The 22,951-nt window shown below is 41.0% G+C and overlaps 1 protein-coding gene and 1 pseudogene across 1 annotated transcript in view; one reads left to right on the top strand and one right to left on the bottom strand.

Annotated features, from left to right (window-relative positions):
- JAM3 (junctional adhesion molecule 3) overlaps positions 1–22,951 on the bottom strand; it is a 72,784-nt gene that overhangs the window by 24,436 nt on the left and 25,397 nt on the right. The gene's annotated exons all lie outside the window — the stretch shown is intronic.
- On the top strand, positions 1,936–2,431 carry LOC111522096 (annotated as a pseudogene).

The raw sequence follows: 22,951 nt of genomic DNA, 5'->3' as shown, positions 1-22,951 counted from the left end.
AGCCTCAGCAAAGCAAATGCAGGGTAGAGAGCCAGAGGACCTCAGGATCAATTTCTAAGTTTCACTGTCATCGGGTTAAGCAGGCTCAAGGATTTACCAGCATTCCACCTCTATGGACGGTTGTCCACAAGGAAAATATGTGCTTTTCCTGGAAAGACAAGGGTGGGACAGGGAAGGGATGTCATAGGAAAACCTACCAGCTACACAGAGTACACATTTCCACATATGAGCAGCCAGCCAATCAGCAGTGTGCAGAGAGAGAAGGACCTTTCCTTTCACAGAGCATGATTTTGACACAGAGCAAGTGTGAAGGTGCGCTGCTTCCTGTTGGTCAGTTGACTATTCTGCTGAAGAAGAAAAGGAACCCATTGGGGTGCTTTTTCTGAACACACCTGCCAACCGGCTTGTAGGACTGATGTCTAATGTAGAGAAAAGAACAAAGCAGACACCGTGCTTTCTCCTGCCAACATTTTGATAATCAGCAAAGCAGGAGGGAGCCACCCACAGTGCTGCTGGGACTTGAAGGAGCTGTACACTCTCCTGGTACTGTCGGGGCTCACATTCTACGCTGTGTCTCCCAGCACCTTCTCAACACCGATTCAGCTTCCCAGCAGCCATCAACGGAAGGAGGACTACACTCATGTCCCAGACAGGGGATCGGAGGCTATAGCGAGGTCAACGGCTACACGTACAAAGTAAAAACCAGAAGCTGGGAGTTTTGCCTCTTAATCCCTACTTCTTGCTTTATTTTATGATCTTACAAGAAGAAACACAATACTAAAATCTATCCAGAACTAAAAAAGCAAGCAACAAACAAAGCGTGAAGAGGATCTGTAGGAAAAGGAAAACATGAATCAGACCCTGAAGCCTAAAACCAGATCCCATTGTTTGCGGAAACCCTATCTTGGATGAGTTTGCAAGGGAAGTGACCCAAAAAAAGCCTCTGACATGATGTGCAGCTGGCACCGTCATCTTCAACACAGCCGTGTCTTCCTTCCAGGGAAGATGTGGAACTAAGTTAAGAGAGAAGAGGGGGCGGGAGCGGTTTTCCGCTGCGCGCGCAGAGGTGGGGACGGCGGCGCCATCGGCCGGGCTGTACCCGTTGTCCGCCGGGCAGCGGCTGGAGCGGCCACGGGCCCGGGCCCCCGCCAGGCGACGCCACAGGGCAGCGGCGGCAGCAAGACAGACTCGTGGAGACGCGCCACCGCCACCGGGCTGGGGGTCGCGCCGAGGCTGGGGGTGTCGCCACCGCCGCCGCCGCGGTGACTGAGGAGAGGCGCCGCCTCGCTCCCGCCACCGCCAGACTGCAGTGCCCAGTGCCCCGCTCGCCAGCGTTTCTCCTTGGAATGAATCTACGTTGCACATTTACGGCGATTCTGAGCGAGGGCAGACTTCTGCCAGGCTCAGCGCAGCGTTTTCGCTGACACGCTTAGAGGTTCTGTGTGCCATAATTAACGTCGCCTTGAAGACTCCGGGACACGAGACTAGCCTCAGAAATAGTTGGCTTTTTTTTTTTTTTTGGTTTTGTTTTTTAATTGCAAGCATATTTATTTTAATGACTCCAGTAAAATTAAGCATCAAGTAAACAAGTGGAAAGCGACCTACACTGTTAACTTGTCTCACTAGTGCCTAAATGTAGAAAAGGCTGCTTAAGTTTGTCTGTAGTTGGATTTTTTTGGAGGCTGAAGGTATCCATCTGCAGAAATTGAGGCCCAAGTTAAATGTGGATTCAAGTGGATTCTAAATACTTTGCTTATCTTGAAGACAGAAGCTTCATGAGGAATAAACAAGTTGAATAGAGAAAACACTGATTGATAATAGGCATTTTAGTGGTCTTTTTAATGTTTTCTGCTGTGAAACATTTCAAGACTTATTGATTTTTTTTCACTTTCCCCATCACACTCACAGGCATGCTCACATTTTTTATTTGCCACAATGAACCGTCCAGCCCCTGTCGAGATCTCCTGTGAGAACACGCGTTTTCTTATAACTCACAACCCAACCAATGCTACTCTCAACAAGTTCCCAGAGAAACTTAAGAAGTATAGAGTAACGACTTTGGTTCGAGTTTGTGATGCTACATATGATAAAGCTCCAGTTGAAAAAGAAGGAATCCACGTTCTAGATTGGCCATTTGATGGAGCTCCACCCCCTAATCAGATAGTAGATGATTGGTTAAACCTGTTATAAACCACATTTCATGAAGAGCCAGGCTGCTGTGTTGCAGTGCCTTCTGCTGTGGGACTGGGAAGGGCATCTGTGCTGGTTGCACTGCTTTGATTGAATGTGGAATGAAGTACGAAGATGCAGTTCAGTTTATAAGACAAAAGAGGAGTATTCAATTCCAAACAGCTGCTGTACTTGGGAGAAATACTGACCTAAGATGTGATTACACTTCAGAGATACCAGTGGGCATTGCTGTGTTCAATAGAAAGAAACATAAATGAAGGCTGACTTGATTGTGGCATTTAGAGGGAACTCTTGGTACCTGGAAATGTGAATCTGGAATCTTACCTGTGTCATCAAAGTAGTGATGGATTCAGTACTCCTCAACCACTCTCCTCATGATTGGAACAAAAGCAAACAAAAAAGAAATCTCTATAAAATGAATAAAATGTTTAAGAAAAGAGAAAGAGAAAAGGAATTCAGTGAAGGATGATTTTGCTCCTAGTTTTGGAGTTTGAATTTCTGCCAGGATTGAATTATTTTGAAATCTCCTGTCTTTTTAAACTTTTTCAAAATAGGTCTCTAAGGAAAACCAGCAGAACATTAGCCTGTGCAGAACCATCTGTTTGGGGAGCACACTCTTCATTATGCTTGGCACATAGATCTCCCTGTGGTGGGATTTTTTCCCTTTTTTGGGGGGGGAGGGGTGGTGGTATATTTTTCCCCTCTTTTTCCCTTCCTCTCCTACATCTCCCTTCTTCCCCCGATCCAAGTTGTAGATGGAATAGAAGCCCTTGCTGCTGTAGATGTGCGTGCAGTGTGGCAGCCTTAAGCCCACCTGGGCACTTTTAAATAAATTTTTGAAAACACCAATAAAAAAAAAAGCAGTGACATAGATGTATTACATGATCCAGGTAGTTTTTAGTCTTTACTGATGAAAGGGTGTTCACGTTAGCTTCTTTTCCTCAAAACCCTATCTAATACTAGGCAAAGTAGCCAAGAGCCTTTTGTTTCGTTTTTATTTTGATAAATTAGTGGGGAAATGGCATTTTAAGAGGAGTCTCTTCTCAAAGAAGTTAGCTGGGAGTTGAATTCTTCTCTTCCCTAACCAGTGAAAGCTAAGTGGATATCCCAGAAACTTGTCTTCTAAAAGGGAGGACTCCAGGCCATCAATAAAGGTCCAGGCAGTGGGCGTACTTTCTACACCCTGTAGAATTGTGGGCTGCAGCGTTACTCTGATTTTCTGTCTAGTATCAGAGAATGCCGGTAGCTTAAAATTTTTATTTTAGGATCTGTGCTGTGAATTTTCAGAAACGGTCAAAGGAGCAGCAGCAAATTCACATACTTTCGACTTGAGAAATGCTTGTGGTATGTTTTCCAAACTTCCCCCTATATGTAAAGTTCAGTTTAACCACTGGTTGCTGTATTACTACTAGGTTCTTTTGAGGTTAAAAAAAAAAAATCCCTGGTTTAAAACCAACAATGATGCCTAGTGAGTATGTGTCCACAGGCCGTAACAGGGTAGAAGAGAGACATCAGACAACCCAAAGAGTAGTGAAGGGACTGTGTTACTTGTTAAGCAGTGTAGTAGCATTTTTGCAGATTCTTTGCTGGGTTTAGCGTACTGTTCTAGAAAAGCTGTTTTTCTGTTCCTTTGTGGAAGGCAGTTACGATCAGGCTGCATGGACAAAGCAGGTAGAGGGGCACCATCAGGGGCTCTTGCACTATTTTTACCTCTAAATATTACATTCTCAGTAGTGCCCTGCTTCTAAGGCTCTGAATACAGGCTTAAAGTCATCTTATCCTGCTGGAATTTGCTGTGCAGAGCCATAAGCCTCCCATTTTGTTAGCGTCAGCTAGGCCAGTAGGAACAGACCGGGACCTTGTTTCACACTGATGATACCTCAAATGTTGGCCGGCTATGTGAACTGCCTATTTCCTATTGCTGGAGTTTTGATTTTTAACTAAATGCAAATCTGCGGATTCTCGCTTCTCCCATCCCAGAAAACAAAACCAAATAATGCTTTTTGAAATTGTTTCTAGGACTTTAAAGTAAAAAGTAATGCTATATCCAAAATTCTTTATTTCAGAACACAACAGATTCCATTAATATAGACTCAAGATCAAAACAGCATACGTGCTAAGCTAACATAGACAGTGTTGACTCCAAGGGTTTTGATCAATACCATAACAAACCTTTTCCCTTTGACATACTCTGAATTTTGTTGTTTGAGGGGAGGGTGTGTGTGTGTGTGCACGCATGCACACGCACGCAGTGTCCATCAGTATCAGTGCCTGCCCGAGTTAGGAAAATTACATCCCTGGTTCTGTATTGAGGAGAAGGATGTATAAAACAACATGAAACATTAGCCCTCATTTTGTTTTAAATTAAAGACTAATGTTAACTATTCTCAAAACTGGATTTTTTTCCTTAAAATTAAAGCAATTATTTTCTTTTGGATTTAATGAAGTACTGCTAGCTGAAACCAATCTGACATAGAGAGGTGTCAGATTTGAAAGGTGTGCAACCTGATTTAAAACCAAACCCTGAACCCTTTTAAAGAACAATGAAACGTATTTTACACGCTCAGAAAAAAAAAAAAACAAGGAGGGAGCTGGCAGATGGGAGTGATAAGGCAGGAGAGGAAATACTGACTCGCTTCTGTTCACAATGGCCTTCCTAGCTCACACGGCTCCTCAGATTCTTCTCTGGAACTGCTGTGTTCTGTTTCCCCTTCCCTTTCCTAATTTGGAACAATTTTAGCAGCTGTGGACAACAACTGCAGTTTCTTATTTCAGTTTTGAGAGACCTTCCGGAAACTCTGCCAGAGTCTGGGGATCTGGTGCGAGACAAGTTATATGACAATCACTTCACTTGTTTAAAATACCATTTCCCAACCCACTTCCTCATGCCCCGGAGCACAGCCCCCCAATGCTAACTCAACAGGCTGGGAAAGGTCTGGATCTGCACTTTCCCCAGCCTCCAGAGTGACGCTATGCACCGCCCCATTTGGGATGCCCTACGAAGGCACTCATTCTGTGGGGGCCAGACCCAGCATCTGGGGTTGGTGCACAGAAACACAGCTCTATTGTTAAGCATGAGGATGATGCCTGCTTTCCTTTACTACTCTGAAGAATTGCTGGCTATAAAATGCTTCTACAGCTTCAGGCAAAAAGAATAACATAAAATATTATTAAAACAATACATTTAAGCCATAACAGATGTTGAGGTAATGTTAGCGTTAGCTCACAAATTTCCTAATTCCATAGAGGCTGGCTCATTTTGATGGGCTTTTCTAAGAGTTTTCACACACTGGTGTGAGCATCCTGAAGTAGAGTGAGGGTCCATGAAAAACTGAACTCCCAGATTTGTCAAGGTCTGAACATGCAAACTCCCTGTCCTCTTCCCTTGTGGGAGCAAAACTCATCAGAAGAGCAAAGCAGGCCTGTTGACTCATGAACAGAATGCTGGGGCGCTGGGAGACAGGAGGCTTCCAATGTGAACAATGGCTACTAACATTTAACTGCAGAGATGCTGAGAGAGAAAAATCAATGGTTGTCTTAGCTTTCCACGAAAAATTAAAATAATTTGGCTTTATACTCATTACAGTAAGCCAAGAAGGAAAAGAAATTTTTTTAGAAAATGTTTCCACTCTGAATCGATGTGTTGCTCACTAAGAACTAGTTCATGCAGGTCTGGCTCTCTGAAGAGTTATATTTAGCTTGCTAGCATTCTGTCCAGTTTGTCTCTTGCTCAAAAGACATTTTTCCCTGACCAGGACTCACGTCAGCATCAGCATGCATTACTGCGAGGCTGCACTAGCCACTGAGGCTCAGGCCTAAACAAACAACCGCAGCGCCGGCTTTCTAGTGGAGAAAGGCTACGTGTTTACCCTTCACAACAGACCACTGCTGTACAACTGCTTGGCAGAGTCTACCCTAGAGAATAATATATCCCATAAAATAGCACCTTTGCAACAACGTCTTAGTTCCTTAATCAATTTTTTAAGGACTTTAAGAGAAAGTGGGGGGTGGGGAGTGGATAAAGAACACATATCAGCATTTTACAGACCCACTCACCCATACACACAGCAAAGAATATATAGTAAATCAATCAAATATGGGTTCTGACAAGAGCACAGCCAGCTGAAGTACCGGTTATATTTTGTGAGCTGGTTTAACTACATGGTTATATACAAAACAGACCATTGAAAATAAAGTATAAAAAGACCCAACCAAGTCTCACAGAATTCCAAATAAACCTGGCTGTAATGGTTAATTTTATGTGTCAACTTGAAGGGTTTTTTAGATGAGATTAACATAAAGCAGACTGCCCTCCATAATGAGGGCAGGCCTCACCTGATCAGTTAAATAGAACACAAAGACTGGCCTCCTCTCCAAGAGGAAACTTCTCCAGCAGACTGCCCCTGCAGATTTCATTGCATCATCGACTCTCCTGGGTCTCCAGCCAGCTAGCCCATACTGCAGAGTTTAAACTCACCAGCTTTCTTAATCATGTGAGTCAATTCTTTATAATAAATCTCTCTCTATCTCCTAATAGTTCTGCTTCTCTGGAGAACCCTAAATACTAATACTCCAGCAATGGCACTTCTTAAAAGAAATATCTTAAGTCATTTCACTGTATATACGTTCTATGAAAAACTCTTCCGGTGGCGACCCTAAAAGCAGAGTCAGAGCAGGACCATGTAATACCCCCGTGTTAAGCCAGCAGGAGGACATCAAAGCAGATGCTATTTCTTTGAGTATAGAATCTTTTCTATTTGATTCTATCATGTCCAAACCCAAACCATCACAAGATCTCTTGCCAGTCGTGCTGACTCATGCCTGTGATCCCAGCACTTTGGGAGGCCGAGGAGGGCAGATCACTTGAGATCAGGATTTTGAGACCAGCGTGGTCAACATGGCAAAACCCTGTCTCTATTTAAAAAAATACAAAAATTAGCCGACATGCTTGCTTGAATCCAGGAGGCAAAGGCTGCAGTGAGTCAAGATCGTGCCACTGCATTCCAGCCTGAGCAACAAGAACAAGACCCTGTATGAAAGAAAAAAAAAAAAAGATTTCTTGAGCACAAATCTGATTAATCCAGTCAGATAACACCAGAGTAAAACTTCACTTAGCAGCCACCTTAAATAAAAGTGTTTGAAGAAACGGCTACCCTGGAAAGACCATTAACCATCCCCCCTCCCATCTGCAATTGAAAGGTTTTTAACGTGTAAGTGGAAAGTCCAGGATTATCATGGGGAGGAAATTACTGCCATGTTAATCGAAGCGATGAGGAAAGACAAAAGAGAAAGGGAATGGCTGGGTCTTATATGCACTTTCACCATCAAACCACCAAGTAAAAATATGGATAAAATATCAAAAACGCAGTGGCGACAGGGAGAGAGGAGGAAGAGTAAGGGGAGGCTGAAGGCAGCAGAGCAGACAAGGTTGGGTTTGGTGGGAGACAGACAAGGGGAAGCTGGAGGACAAAGGAAGGACAGAGAGGAGGAAGTGAGAACAGCCTGGATAGCAGCACCACTTCTGTTGCAGTGGGGCAGCGACTTCCAGTGTTCCCAACACCTCAGGGAGAACCTTTGCAATGGAGATGGAACTGTATGGCACTTGGCTTGACTCACCATGAGCTCAGTTCTACACTGAAATAAGTAAATGGAAAAATAAAAATGATGGGTGGAGGGAGGGTCACCATCTTTGCAAGAGCCTGGCACTGTCACTTTTTCTAACTACAGACCAATCAGACGAATTATAAAATATTCTTGGCTCTAAAGCACAAATGAACACATAAAATCCTCCTGCCTGTTGCCATGAGACCCATCTTAGAGGTACTGAGGCATGACAAATGTGTATGACTAAACACAGAACATGTGTCAAGGCATATTCTTGTTCAGTAAAAGAACTCATTTGGAAACACATTATCCCTAACATTTGCCCTGAGCATAAGACCTTGGCATGAAGCTACTTTCTGTGTGAGCCCAGTCCCATAAACACTATTTGCATGTGATTACAGATTCTGGTATCAGAATTCCAAGAGAGGAATGTGTGCTCTCATACGCTACAGAAAAATAATTCACAGTTACACCTGCATTCCAACTGCAGACATTCTGCATTAACCCCCATCCAGCATAGCCTCTTTGGGGCTCACAGTACCCTTCAGAGGTACATGGAACGAGCCTTCGCTGTTATCTTGAAGACAGTGCAGGAGTGATCACCCTACTTCAGAATCTGAATGGATGAGCTACTTCAGGAACCGAACTTGAAAACATAAGGGAATTTTACCCACCAAAGACCACTGCACGGAAGATAGGGACCAGTTATTTGTTTGCTTTGTTTTACTCCAGTGTCATATCCCACTGTCATATCAACAAAAGGAAACATATTCAAGCTGCAAAACCTGGGCTTTAGGTTTAACATGTTAAAGGAAAAATAAATACGCTGTAAAATATTCCAATGGTAACTGGGATGCTGAAGGAAAGTGGAAGGGGTGGTCTTTACAAAACAGTTAAATTTTGAGATGCTCACATTAGTTTTAGTGCAGTCTCTCCTGAGGCAGAACAGACTGCAAACTACCAAGCATTTCTCTCTAATAAGGGAAGACATCAAGACAGTTTTACTTCTTCCCCTCCAATTCGGATTTTTTTTTTTCTTTTTTTGAGATGGAGTTTTTTGTTCTTATCGCCCAGGCTGGAGTGTAACGGCGCGATCTCAGCTCACTGCAACCTCCGTCTCCTGGGTTCAAGCAATTCTCCTGCCTCAGCCTCCCGAGTAGCTGGGATTACAGGTGCCCACCACCACCCTTGGTTATTGTCTTGTCCTGTCCTGTCCTGTATTGTAGTTTTAGTAGAGACAGGGTTTCACCATGTCAGTCAGGCTGGTCTCAAACTCCTGACCTCAGACGATCCACCCACCTCAGCTTCCCAAAGTGCTGGGATTACAGGTGTGAGCCACCGCGCCCGACGATGGTTTTTTGTTTTTTTTTTTTTTTAAGTTTCTTTTTCATGCCTGGTTGCATTGGCTAGAACCTCCAATATGGTGTTGAGAAGAAATGGTGTGAGCAGATATCCTTGTCTTGGTTAAACAAATAACTATAAATACGTTGTAGGTAATGACAGCCAAGTTTCTCACTGTCAAAGAAAGAATACGCAAGGGGAAAATGCTAGAATTAACCCTGTAGTGCTGAATTTGAGTCAGAGAACCCAGTATAAACTAACATTTATTTTAACATAGATACAAAAAGAGAAATAAGTATAGATATGTGTGTATAGATGGATATAAATACATGTATCTCCTAGTCCTGTCATGGATATAAATACATGTATCTCCTAGTCCTGTCCACTGAGAGCCTAGAGGCAGTGACGCCTGATAGCCAAAAGCATTTCTAGTTCCCAGGTCTAGTTTCTTATATACCATTCTCTAGTAAAAGGAATCAGGGCTCCCTGAAAAATGGCTGATTCTTGGACAGGGAAAACACAAGATAAGCCGGGAGCACCCTGTAGTGTCAGAAAGTAAGGAAGAGCTAAAAAACAAACAGCAACAACAAAAAATCCCAGCCACCTGAAAGAGCTTCCAGTGGCCAAAGCTGGAAGATTTTAAGAAAAAAAAATTATACTATTGGATTATAATACAAAGAATACAATACCCATAAATCCACACTAATATGCATAAATGATGAATAAGCAAATAAATGAGAGAGAGAGGATTTTAGTTACCGGAGATTTATAATGAACAAATGTAGAAAGAATAAGGGAAATAGGAAATAATCATTAGAACACCATAGTAATAACTGCTATAGGGAAGATCCACTAATGATTGTCAAAATTCATGGAAAAATCTTATCAGAATACTTGAATAGCCTCATAGTATCTGATCCACCAAAATATTAATTAATTATTGTGGTAGTTTTAGCATACATCCACAAATTCTCTAAGTCTCCTCCCTCCGGGAAGTGAAGCTTAATTCCCATCTCCTTGAGTGTGGGCTGAATTCCTAAAAAATAGAAAGGGATAAAGAAACATACTAACTTTACAGTGGAGAGACCCTGCAGATCCCACCTAAACCTAGTGATCAGGGCAGCAATACCAGCAACATGTCACGATGTTATTATAAACCCTTTGGTATGATGAGAAGGGCACTGCACTTTTCTGGTATCTATCCCCTCCTCCAATTTATTTATGTATTTATTTATTTTGAGACATGGTCTCATCCTGTCACCCAGGCTTGAGTGTAGTGGAGCAATCATGGCTTACTGCAGCCTCAAACTGCTGGACTCAAACTATCTTCCCACCTTGGCCTTCTGAGTATCTGGGACTATAGGTGTGTGCCACTATGCCTTGCTAATTTTTTTTCTTTCTTTTTTTTTTTTTTTTTTTTTTTTTTTAAGAGACAGGATCTCACATGTTACCCAGGCTGGTCTCAAACTCCTGGGCTCAAGTAATCTTCCCACCTCATTCTCCAAAAGTGCTGGGATTACACGCACTAGCCGCACAGCACCTGACCCCCTCCTCCAATCTATAAACCAAGTCTAATCATGAGAAAACATCAGATAAACTCAAATTAAAGACTTTCTGCAAAACACGTAACCACTACTCTTTAAATATATCAAGGTCATGAATTATAGCTAATAAACCAACAAAAAAGAGTTACCCAATAGAAACGAAGACATAAAAAGAACAAAAGGAGAACGAAGAACAGATGAAACTAAGGAAAACAAAAGCAAGAGAAAAGACTTAAACCTAACTATATCAGTAAACACATTAAATGTAAATGGTCTAAACATCTCAATTAAATGGCAGATATTATTACATTAGATTTTCTTCTAAAAAAGCAAGGCAACTCTAAATATAAAGATACAAAGCTTCAAAATAAAAGGATGAAAAAAGATATACTATGTTAATACTAGCCAAAAGAAAAGTGGAGTGGCTATATTAGTATCAAAGTATATTTCAGAGCAAAGAATATTACCAGGGATAAAAAAGGTTAGTTCATAATGATAAAGGAAGTCATTTCATAACAATAAATTTAACAATTGATAAAGAGGTCATCAAAAGAACATAAAAATTCTAAACATGTATATACCTAGTAACAGAGTTTCAAAATGTATGATGCAAAAACTGAAAAGAACTGCAAGGAGAAATAAACAAATCCACAGGGTTTTTTGTTGGAGATTTCAACACTTCTCTCAATAGCAGAACAAGTGGACAGAAAATCAGTAAGAATGCTGATTTTTAAAAATTCTACCGACTAACTTGACCTAATTCACATGTATAGAACACCTTACCCAAAGACAGCAGAATACATATTTTTGACAACTGCAAATGGGACATTTCCCAAGGTAGACCATATTCTGAGCCATAAAACAAATCACAATACATTTTAAAAGATTCAAGTAATACAAAGTCTGTTTTCTGACCACAATGAAATTAAAATAGAGATCAGTGCAGAAAGGCATCTGAAAAATACCAATGTTTGGAAACTAACACATCTCTCAATAATCTGTAAGTCAAAGAAGAAATCAAAAGGGGAATTATAAAGTGTTTTGAAGTGAATGAAAATAAAAACATGACATCAGAATTAAGCGTAGGCCACTAAAGCAGTAATTAGGGTGAAATCTATAGCATGAAAGATCTAGATTCTAAAAGAAGAAAGGTCCGAAATCAGTGACCTCATCTACTTTATGAAATTAGAAAAAGAGCCTGGGCAACACAGCAAGTCCCCATCTCTACAAAAAATTTAAAAATGAGCCAGGCATGGTGGTAGATGCCTGCAGTCCCAGCTACCTGGGACGCTGAGGCAGGAGAATTGCTTGGTCCCAGAAAATTGAGGCTACAGTGAGTCAACATTACGCCACAGCACCCCGGCTAGGTGACAGAGAAAGACCTTGTCTCTAAATAAATAAATAAATAAACAGAAAAATAAGAAAAAAAGAAATTAGAAAAAGAACACATTATATTCAAAGTAAGCAAAATAAAGGAAATAATAAAGATCAAAGCAGAAATCATGAGACTTCAGAAAACAAAAACAACAGAAAAAAACCAGTAAGCCCAAAGGCTGGTTCTTTGAAAAGATCAATAAAATTAATAAACCTCTACCTAGACTGACTGGGAACTATAGAGAAAAGAAACAAATTAACAATGCCAGGAATAAGATAGGTGACTATAAAAACATTAAAAGAATAAGAAAATATTATGAACAACTTTATGCTTAAACATTTCACAACTTGGATGAAATAAACAAACGTCTTGCAAGACACAACTACCAAAGCTCACTCAAGAAGAAATAAGCGACCTGAATAGCCTTACATCTACTTTTTAAAAAGAATTTATAGTTTAAAAAAAAAAACTCCCCACAAAGAAAACTCCAGGCCCACATCACTGGTGAATTCTACCAAACATTTAAGAAAAAAAAAAAAAAAAAAATACCGATTCTAAAGAAACTCTCTCAACAAGGTAAAAAGAAAGAAGTATTTCCCAACGTATTCTATGAGGCCAGAGTTACCCTGATATCAAAACCAGAGGCATTACAAGAAATCTACAGGCCAATATCCCTCATGAACATAGATGCAAACATTCCAAACAAAATCTTAGCAAGTGAATCATAAAAAAGACCAAGTTCTGGCTGTTTGTGTGTACAGGAAGAAAACAAAAACAAACCAACTGAGGTTTATCCCAGGAATGCAAGGTTGGTTTAACATACGAAAATCAGTTAATGTAATTCATCAAAATAATGTAATATCACCATATTTCATTCTCAACAGATGCAGAAAAAGCACTTGACAAAATTCAACATCCACTCATGATAAAAAATCTTTGGAATAGAAAGGAACTTCCTGAGATAGACAACAGCAAAACAACAGAGGAAAATCAATAAACCAAAAGCTGGTTCAAATAAGCCAAAAATTAGGAATAGAGGGAGTTTCCCAATCTGATAAACAATATCCATGAAAAAGTTATAGGTAATATTATATTACCGGTAGAAACCAGACAAAAATACCTGCTCTCACCAACTCTATTAACTTGGAGACACAGTCTCATTCTATTGCCTGGGCTGGAGTATGGTGGCACAATCTTGGCTCGCTGCAACCTCCACCTCCCAGGTTTAAGCAATTCTCATGCCTTAGCCTCCCACCTAGTTGGGACTACAGGCACGAGCCACCAAACTTGGCTAATTTTTGTATTTTTAGAAGAGAAGGAGTTTTGCCATGTTGGCCAGGCTGGTCTCCTGGCCTCACGTGATGCAACCGCCTCAGCCTCCCAAAGTGCTGGGATTACAGGAGTGAGCCACCGTGCCCAGCCTGCCCTCACCACTTCTATTCAACACTGTATTGGAGGTTCTAGCAGTGCAACCAGGCATGAAAAAAAGAATTTAAAAAAATTAGAAAGGAAGAAGTAAAGCTGTCTTCGTGTCTTCATTTGCAGAGAACATTAACATTTATGTCAGGGATCAGCAAACTACAATCCAAAGGCCAAATATAACTGTTGTCTGGTTTTTTGTTATTTGCGTTCGTAAATAAAATTTTACTGGAACACAGCCACATCCATCCATCTACTTATTATCTATGGTTGCTGTAAACCAAAAAGATCTGAGACAGGTCTCAATCAATTTAGAACTTTATTTTGCCAAGGTTAAGGACATGCCCGGAAGAATAAAACATGGAATCACATAAATGGTCACTGGTCTTTGCCTTTCTTCAAAGATGATTTTGAGGGTTGCAATATTTAAAGGGAAAAGGTTGGCTGGAGGGGAAAGACGGAGAATATGGTAATCTACATGTTGCAAGAGAAAAGGGGCAGGTAGGGGAATAGTCAATTATGTATTCATATTGGGCTCAGTAAATCAATACTCTACATAAGGTAAGGTGAACATGGAGTAGCTACCTGGGGAGACATCGAACCTTTTATCTACAGCTATCTGTTTAGAAACAAATGGAAAGGCAGCTTCTTGCAGGACACAGCTTTCAGCTTAATTTTTTCCTTTTGGCAGAGTGATCTGCAGTCTGAGTTTTTATTTTCCTTTCACACTGCTTTCACTCTAAAATGGCAGAGTTGAGTAACTGTAACAGAGATCTTCTGAATGGAAAATAAATACAAGATACTCAACCTAATTTGCATCATTTAATTTGCACCTTAATGCAAATTAAAACCACAATAAGATACCACTGTGCATCTATCAGAATGACAAAAACTAAAAAGACTGACTATACCTAGTGTTGGTGAGGGTATCAAAAACAGGACTTCCCATCCATTGCAGGTGGGAATGTAAAATGGTATAACCAATTTGGAAAAGCATGATTAACAATGAAAAGATAGACCTATTATTTGATTCAGCCATTATACTCCCACATACTTATGTAAGAGAATGAAATCATATGTTTGTACAAAGACTTGTACACAAGTGTATTTATCTGTAGCATCTAAAAACTGGAAATAACCCAAATGCCCATCAACAGTAAATAAACAAATGGCGGTATTTCCATAAATGGAATGTGACTATTCAGCAATGAAAAGTAATAAATTATTGATGCATGCTGCCACATAAATGAATGTCAAAATAATTATGCTGAGTGAAAAAGGCCAGACAAGAAGAGTACATATGGTATGATTCCATTTGTACTCTAGGAAAATTCTGGGAAATTCAAACTAGTGACAAAATTGCTAAGTGGTTACCTGGGGACAGGGCAGATGGGGTGAATGAGGAAGGCAGGGTAGAAGGGAAGGATTACAGGAGCATTAGGAAACTTTTGAGGGTGGTGGGTAGGTCTGCTAGAAAACTTTTGGGAGTTGCTGGATATGTTCGCTATCATGGTTGTGGTGATGGTGGTTTCAAAGATTTACATATATGCTAAATTTTATCAAATTATACTGTATAATTTAAATATGTGCACTTTATATATCAATTATACCTTGATTTTTTTTTTTAAGTCCAAAACCAAAAAATTGGGCTCTGATGTATGGCCATGTGAATGAGTGATCTGGTGGGAAAGGATACAGTAGCTCTGTACCAAAATCCCTGACTCCCAAAACTGGACATAGATATGGAGGTATTTTCTCTCTCTCTCTCTGAGAAGCTTAGGGTCTAAGAATACATGGCTCACATGAATCCTTGAGATAATTCTTTGTTCTTACTCTGCCTTTCCTATGTCTACACTACATGCCTGTACCATACCCAACACACATCCATCTTTTTTTTTTTTGAGACGGAGTCTTGCTCTGTCATCCAGGCTTGAGTGCAGTGGCCGGATCTCAGCTCACTGAAACCCAGGTTCACGGCATTCTCCTGCCTCAGCCTCCCGACTAGCTGGGACTACAGGCTCCCGCCACCATGCCCAGCTAATTTTTTTGTATTTTTAGTAGAGACAGGGTTTCACAATGTTAGCCAGGATGGTCTCAATCTCCTGACCTGGCGATCCGCCCACCTCGGGCTCCCAACATCCATCTTTTAACTATGGAAAAATGCCAGTGGAAATCAAGGCATTCGTTTGCTGCCATTCTGCATAATCATGAGGGAAAAGAAAAGAGTCAGTAAAATTAGAGTATTAAAAAGGAAGAAATTCTACTTCTTCTCATACCATTAACTCAATGTTAGGGAAGGATCATTAGAGTTTCTCAGCACTCAGTTTTTGCTCCTATTTTTGAAAATCTGTAGAAAGAGACCCTACAATATACCAAGGAATAAGGAAGAAAATGGGAATTCAGGAAAATGGTTAAAATCACAAGGTAAAAGAAAGCTGAAGCTTAGAAAAAACATTTGCTTTCATTCCATATAAACAATAAAAAGGGAATTTCTGTGTTCTTTTCAGATAATGCCTCTCAATTAACAAAGATTTCATTTTCAGCTTCTGTAGATCTACAAATTAATAAGATACCTACACATCAAATGTCACTCAGTTACAATGGAAGCCCGATGTGCTCACAGCATCCAGAAACCTCAGCCATCTGAAGTCTAGCCTCTCCAGGCTTGAGTGCAGTGGCCGGATCTCAGCTCACTGAGCTACCACAACCTCCATAATCACACTAATTACATTTTTAAAATCAAGGAAGACAGTGGATCTCTAAAACTGAAAAAAGAAATACCTTCTACTATGTGAAAACTAGCCACCTCATATGGCAACACTTATATTACAGTGAAGCAATTTATTTATTTATTGAGACAGAGTCTCACTCTGTCACCCAGTCTGGAGTGTGGTTGCAAAGCCTTGGCTCACTGCAACCTCTGCCTCCCAGGTTCAAGGAATTCTCCTGCCTCAGCCTCCCAAGTAGCAGGAATTACAGGCATGTACCACCAAGCCCAGCTCATTTTTTGTGTTTTTAGTAGAGACGGGGTTTAACCATATTGACCAGGCTGGTCTTGAACTCCCAACCTCAGGTGATCCAAAGCACTGGGATTACAGGCGTGAGCCACCGCACCCAGACGGTAAAGCAATTTAAAAAGGGCTGTATACTTGGCATCAGAGATGGAAGTACAGGTTTCAAGTCACTCTATCTAAACAAAACTACTGTGTGTGTGTTCATTACATAAATTATATATGCTGACATAGATATACTTAATTATGTACCATGACACACACATATTTTGCTAACATTTCCTGCAGTATATACTATGTGCCAACCACCAAGTTCCTTACCAACACTGAACTTTTATTAATATATTCCTCCCAACAATCCTATGAGGTAGGTACTGCAATTACCCCAATTATACACAAGGAAACTCACTCACACAGAGGTCACATGGCTACTGAGTGGTACAGGAGGAGATCAACTCAAGTAGCAACTCCAGAGTACATGCTCTTACTTGTTTTGCCTTGCCCAAATTTAAGATAGCCGCCTTCATGTTGTGTAAGAGGATATGATCTCCAATATGAAAGGGGAGGGGTAGAGCATGAAATACAGCATGAAAATCTTGTCGCATCTGAGGTCTGAAGCCACAGACCAAAGAGAAAGTTCTATATGCTGCCTTCTGTGTTGATGGGCTAGGACCGGGAGTGGGCCCCACGTAATACCCAGCAAGGTCACCACAGAGCACTCCAGTCCAGTGCATCTGGGAGAGGGATCACTGGAACCCAAGGGCTAGCATCTCGGTCACCCTGAGTCTTCAGTACCTAGCATGGTAATTGGCATATATTAAGGGCTCGTAAATGTTTTGCTCAATGAATTTCAACAAATGAATCTTTTACAAAGTAGTAATTGACAATGTGGGTTCTGGATTGGACTGTCTGAGTTTTATATGAACTGTATCCCTTACCATGCTGCTTTGGGTACATAACTGTGCCTCAGTTTTCTCATCTATGAAATGTCTAAATTAGTGCCTACGTCATAAGGTGGCTGAGATAATTAAATGGGTTACTATAATTTTTAGAGACAGGGTCTCACTTTGTCACCCAGGCTGGATTGCAGTGGCATGATCACAGCTCCCTGTAGCCTCAAACTCCTGTGGTCAAGCAATCCTCCCACCTCAAGACTCCTGGGAATACGGATGTGTACCCCACACCTAACTTTTAAATTTTTTGTAAAAATCGGGTCTTGCTATCTTGCCCAAGCTGGTCTCAAACTCGTGACCTCAGGCAATCGGCCCCCCAAAATACTAGGATTACAGGGATGAGCTTGTAAATGAGTTACCACACATAAAGGACTTATAAATTCCTGGCACACACTTAGCACTCAATAAGAACTGGAGAAAAAAGAAGAAATGAGGGGAGAAATATGATCAGATTTGTTTTTAAGATAATAAAAGGCAATACTGGTGGTAGGTAGAGTAGTATACCAAAAGAACACTATCATTACAAAGGCACAAAGGTTACTCTATTTTCTAGTATACTTGCGGCACTTTTTGGTATTAGAGCAATAGTATTAACAACAGGAATGCCTTAGCTAGCCTGGAGACAGGCTTCGATTCCAGATACCCTTACTCACGCCCAGTGTTCTCTCTGCTAGGATGGAAAGAACACTCCACCTCAGTTCTCCTCTCACTTCTTGGCTACCACTCTTTGAGTAAATACTCTGGTCTTCTGCATTTCAAATGACTATACTTAGAGTTAAATAGCTGTCCCCCTTGAAAAGATTCAGTGTTTCCCAGAGCACAGCAATTATTATAGAACTGGGTTAAAGCCCACATTTAAATTCAAACTTCAATGATAGTGCCATTCTATACATGTTAATAAATTTGCCATTACGATTAAGCAATATGCATGAAGTTCATAACTCAAGTATCACTGTTAAATTGCTCCTGGTTGTTTCTGTTTGAAGATGGGTAAGAACAGAGAAGACATGTTCACAGTGTTACACTGTCAGCCCATGCTGGCTGTTTAGAATGGGGCAGTATCTTCCTGAATGAAAAGGAGCAGCTGGCACAGCGACAGGCATCCTGGCTGACCACTTACACTGAGAACGGTTTACTGAACGGAGACACAAACGTCACTGTGATTTCCGAAAATTAACTTTAGTTAACTTTACTTCCTTCACTTTTTTACTCAAAAAATATTTATTTTAAAACTAAGTATTTGTCTAGTAAGGAAGCAGTGCAATATAGTGGTTAAGAGCTGAAACTCTAGAACATCTGAGTTTGAAGTCTATTTCTACTGCTTACCAAGTGTCTCTAACTTGGATCTTTATCAATCTTTCTGTTTTCTCATCCATACAACGGTGATAACTGTAATACCTTTCTCCTCCAGTCGTAAGAGTAAGAGAGCATATGTCAAGTGCTGAGTACAGGACCTGACGCAGAGCACACATTCACATGATATCAGCCGTTATTAGAGAACTGCTTTCTAGGTGCTGAGATTTCAGAGGTGTAGAGATGCAAGGCTGCCCTCAAGGAGCTCACTAGCAGTTGGGAAACAGGACTCAGATGCATAAATAGAGTGGTAACTCGAAAGTGGTCTTAAAAGAGAATGAGAGTCTAATTAGGGATTTTAAAAATCTGCTATAACCTATTCAATTTTTAGCTCCCCAAGGGATTTTCCTCACCATCTGGGCCATCAATGCAAGCAGGTTTGAAAAGCCCTCATAATTTTCCTATGTCACACCTCCTCCTCAGCAAGAAAGGCTCTGTGGGTGGAAAGCAGCGAAGAACACTGCATGTTATGCAGAAAGCAATCATTCCTCAGAAGACACAAGGGCCCTGCAGAACAGACGAGCCACAGAAACTTGTTTGCATCAGAAAAACGGGATCATGTCATGGAAGACCTAGAAATAGGAACTGACCACTTTTTTTTTTTTTTTTTAAGGAGGAAAGGGGGATTCACCTCAAAGCACTTTTCTAATCAGAAATAGAAGTTTGAGAAGAATTTAACACCTTAATTAAAGAGATAACGTCACTCTCCCATGTCATGAGATTTAACTTTCATTAAAGGAGAGGTCTAACATTAAAGACAGAAGCAACTTAAAAAACAGCACACATTGACTTATATTTCAGGTGACATTACTGGAAAATCTCCACCGAGCAAAGCAGAAAATGATGAGCTTAGAAAAATAAAGGAAGCAAAGAAATCTTGAAAGAAACATAAAAATCAAGTACGCACAACTTGCCTTACAAATGCAGTATAGTTAATTACAGATGACAAATATTGTCTTATCCTCAATGCCACCATCAGAGAGAGGGCAAGACAGCGAGAAAAGGATCTAAATGGGTCCCTCAAATCCCCTTCTAAGTAGTGAGGAAGAGAGAAAAAGAAAATGAAGAAAATAGAAACAGACTTCACCAAACTTGGTACAATTCTGAAATCTGTTCCTGGGCCTACCTTTCCCAGGCCAAGAGCTGCTAGCTCAGGCTTTTCCCTGAAACCTTCATTTTACAATTACCTCATTCCTCCCCCATGCAACCTTGTAGCACTTATTTTTATTTTATTTTTTTGAAATAGGGTCTCACTCTATCGCTGAGGCTGGAGCACAGTGGCATGATCACAGTTCACTGCAGCCTCGAACCCCCAGCCTCAGGTAATCCTCCCACTTCAGCCTCCCAAGTATATGGGGACTACAGGCATGCACCACCACACATGGCTAATTTTTGTATTTTTTGCAGAGATGGGATTTCATCATATTTCCCAGGCTTGCCTTGAACTCCTGGGCTCAAGCAATCTGCCCACCTCGGCCTCCCAAAGTGCTGGGACTACAGGTGATGAGCCACCACACCTCTCCCTAGCTGCATTTAAATGAAGGCTTTCTGGAGACTCTGGTGTAACCCAAAGGTCTTTCTCTAGGCTGGAGTATCAGTGTGAATGTTGGTGGGAAAGATGCTAGCTGAAGGAGTGCTTACTGAGCTATCCCTCACAAATATCAGCAGGTGGAGCTCCACCTGCAAGCTAGCCCTGAAATCACCCATAGGAAGTACAGTATACCATCAAAATCAGGCCCAGAAAAAGAAGATACAATGCTGCTATTTGTCTAATCATGAGTTCCATGTACTTTGACAATGTCCTTGTTATGATGCAATGGATTTCTCTCTGCCATTTTAGCTAAGGCGAACATATAGGGAAGACCACTGACTCAACTACAGAGAATGAGTATCTACACTTGCCCCAACATTTAAGCCCAGAGACTACTGGTTCTGACTTTAGATACACACTATTTCTTCCTGGCACAGGTAGAAATAGTTTTGCTGTCCTTCACAATTCATTAAAGCAAATTTTGCAAACCCCAAATTATCTCACATGAACTTTCTAATGAGTTACATTTGGTTCTGATTATTGTGCTTTTTCCAAGATCTAGCTTTTTTTAAATTAAGAGGCCTCTTTCAAAACAGAAGATTTCAGTTAATTTGGCATTGCTCTTAGTTTTCCTCTCTGAAGTTGAACTTTCGTGTCCACTCCTTCCCTAAAGAGCAGTTCACTTGTAACCTAAGTTTTCTGGATATAGGTGAGCTATATACATACGCGTGCACAGTAAAAGGAATGGCTAGCTCTTCTTCCCCTGGAGGGCAGAGCTAGGGTGATACTTTAGCACGATGACCTGGGTATACACTCAATCAATACTGACTAGGCCCAGGGGATGGATCTGATCCACATTTTTAGGGGAACTAAGCAGAAAAGGAGATGTTTCCTGTGTGCTTCATAAAGTATACAGGTTTTTCACTGACTGAAAATGATTAGAACTAATATAGTCCTCATAATTTTATAAGCACTAAATTTTCAAGAACTGAAGGGCCAGAGTCCTTAAATAATGTCATAAACTCAACATCTTACAGTGCAAAGCATGTGTGTGTGTGTATATATGTATATATACACATACATAAGAAAATTCAGAACAGACTTTAAATTTAAAAATCTGAAGATCACGCCTTTAAACTACTTTCCATGATTTACAGAATTTATAAAGTGGCAACTTGTAATATAAAAATAAATCAAGAAAACATTATCCTGAAGTAAACATTATTTGGTCAGAAATACAGCAATTATTAGTTTAAGTGAAACATAATTTTAAATTGTTTTTAATGCTTTGCAACTTGAATTTTCCATTCCCTATAATGCCTCCCTTCTCCATTAGCAGAAAAAACCCAAGAGCTGACTACACAACCAGAAGTCAGCCTGCTCCTCAAACCCAGTATCAATAAGATGTGAGAAGAAATGTCCCTGCAAAAGACATTAAGTTGCGTCACTAACGTTCCAGAGAGGTTCCTCAAATGATTCCAGAGGTACTTGAGAATTTCACTGAATCTCAAATGAAGGAGTCAATACAACCTGTTCCTGAGCATGTGCTGCGGAAGGGTGGCTAGCTGGGACTAATCTACAGGCAAGGCGTCCCGAAATGCAGAACGTCAACCACAGATACTAAAAACTGTTTCCAAAATTTGCCAACTTTCATAGTACTTACTCAAGAAATTCCCTCTTAGAAATTGTTTCTAAGTAAAGTTCAAACTAGTGAGGGAAGAGGATGGTGAACAGAAACTAAGATACATTCACTATTGCCGTTCCTCTCTTATGGTGTTTCCCCTCACCCTCAGCAGCTCGATGGGACGCAGGGGATGGGGTGTGGAGGGGACAAGAAAAAGGCTTTTTTGCATTATATACCACAAAGGGACTCCTGGGAGGCAGTGACTATATTCCAGCCTCTTCCACAACCCCAAGGCACACCACCGCACTGTTTCTGGGTAATCCCCTAACAGCTCTAGAAAGTGCCACATGTCAGCAAAATGTGGGTGTACAGCAAATAGTTAACGATAATAATAAACCAAATTATACTAGATTTGGTGAATTATGAGAAAGCACAAACTGAGGAGTCCTTTATTACTGGTACAGCGTAGGTAAAGAATAATTCTGGCCAGTATCTGCCCAAGGAAAGAAGAATCCAAATGTGTTCATTACTCATTAACTGAGCACATAGCCCAATACACCAAAGAAGTCAGTTCCAAGCAAACCACAGCTAGAAACGTCAAAAGAGAACCATTCCCTGCTTGCAGGAAGGGAAAATGCAGAACTAGCTTTTAGGTAATAGAAATGAGACTTCAGAGACTGCCTTCCCTTGGGTGGAAGAGCAGGTGATTAAGAGTCCCTAGTAAACGCCGGGCGCGGTGGCTCAAGCCTGTAATCCCAGCACTTTGGGAGGCCGAGACGGGCGGATCACGAGGTAAGGAGATCAAGACCATCCTGGCTAACACGGTGAAACCCCGTCTCTACTAAAAAATAAAAAAAAACTAGCCGGGCGAGGTGGCGGGCGCCTGTAGTCCCAGCTACTCGGGGGGCTGAGGCAGGAGAATGGCGTAAACCCGGGAGGCGGAGCTTGCAGTGAGCTGAGTTCCGGCCACTGCACTCCAGACCGGGCGACAGAGCGAGACTCCGCC

Source organism: Piliocolobus tephrosceles, chromosome 13 (genome assembly GCF_002776525.5).
Source record: "Piliocolobus tephrosceles isolate RC106 chromosome 13, ASM277652v3, whole genome shotgun sequence".
NCBI lineage: Eukaryota > Metazoa > Chordata > Mammalia > Primates > Cercopithecidae > Piliocolobus > Piliocolobus tephrosceles.
This window is presented reverse-complemented; position numbering and strand designations above follow the sequence as displayed.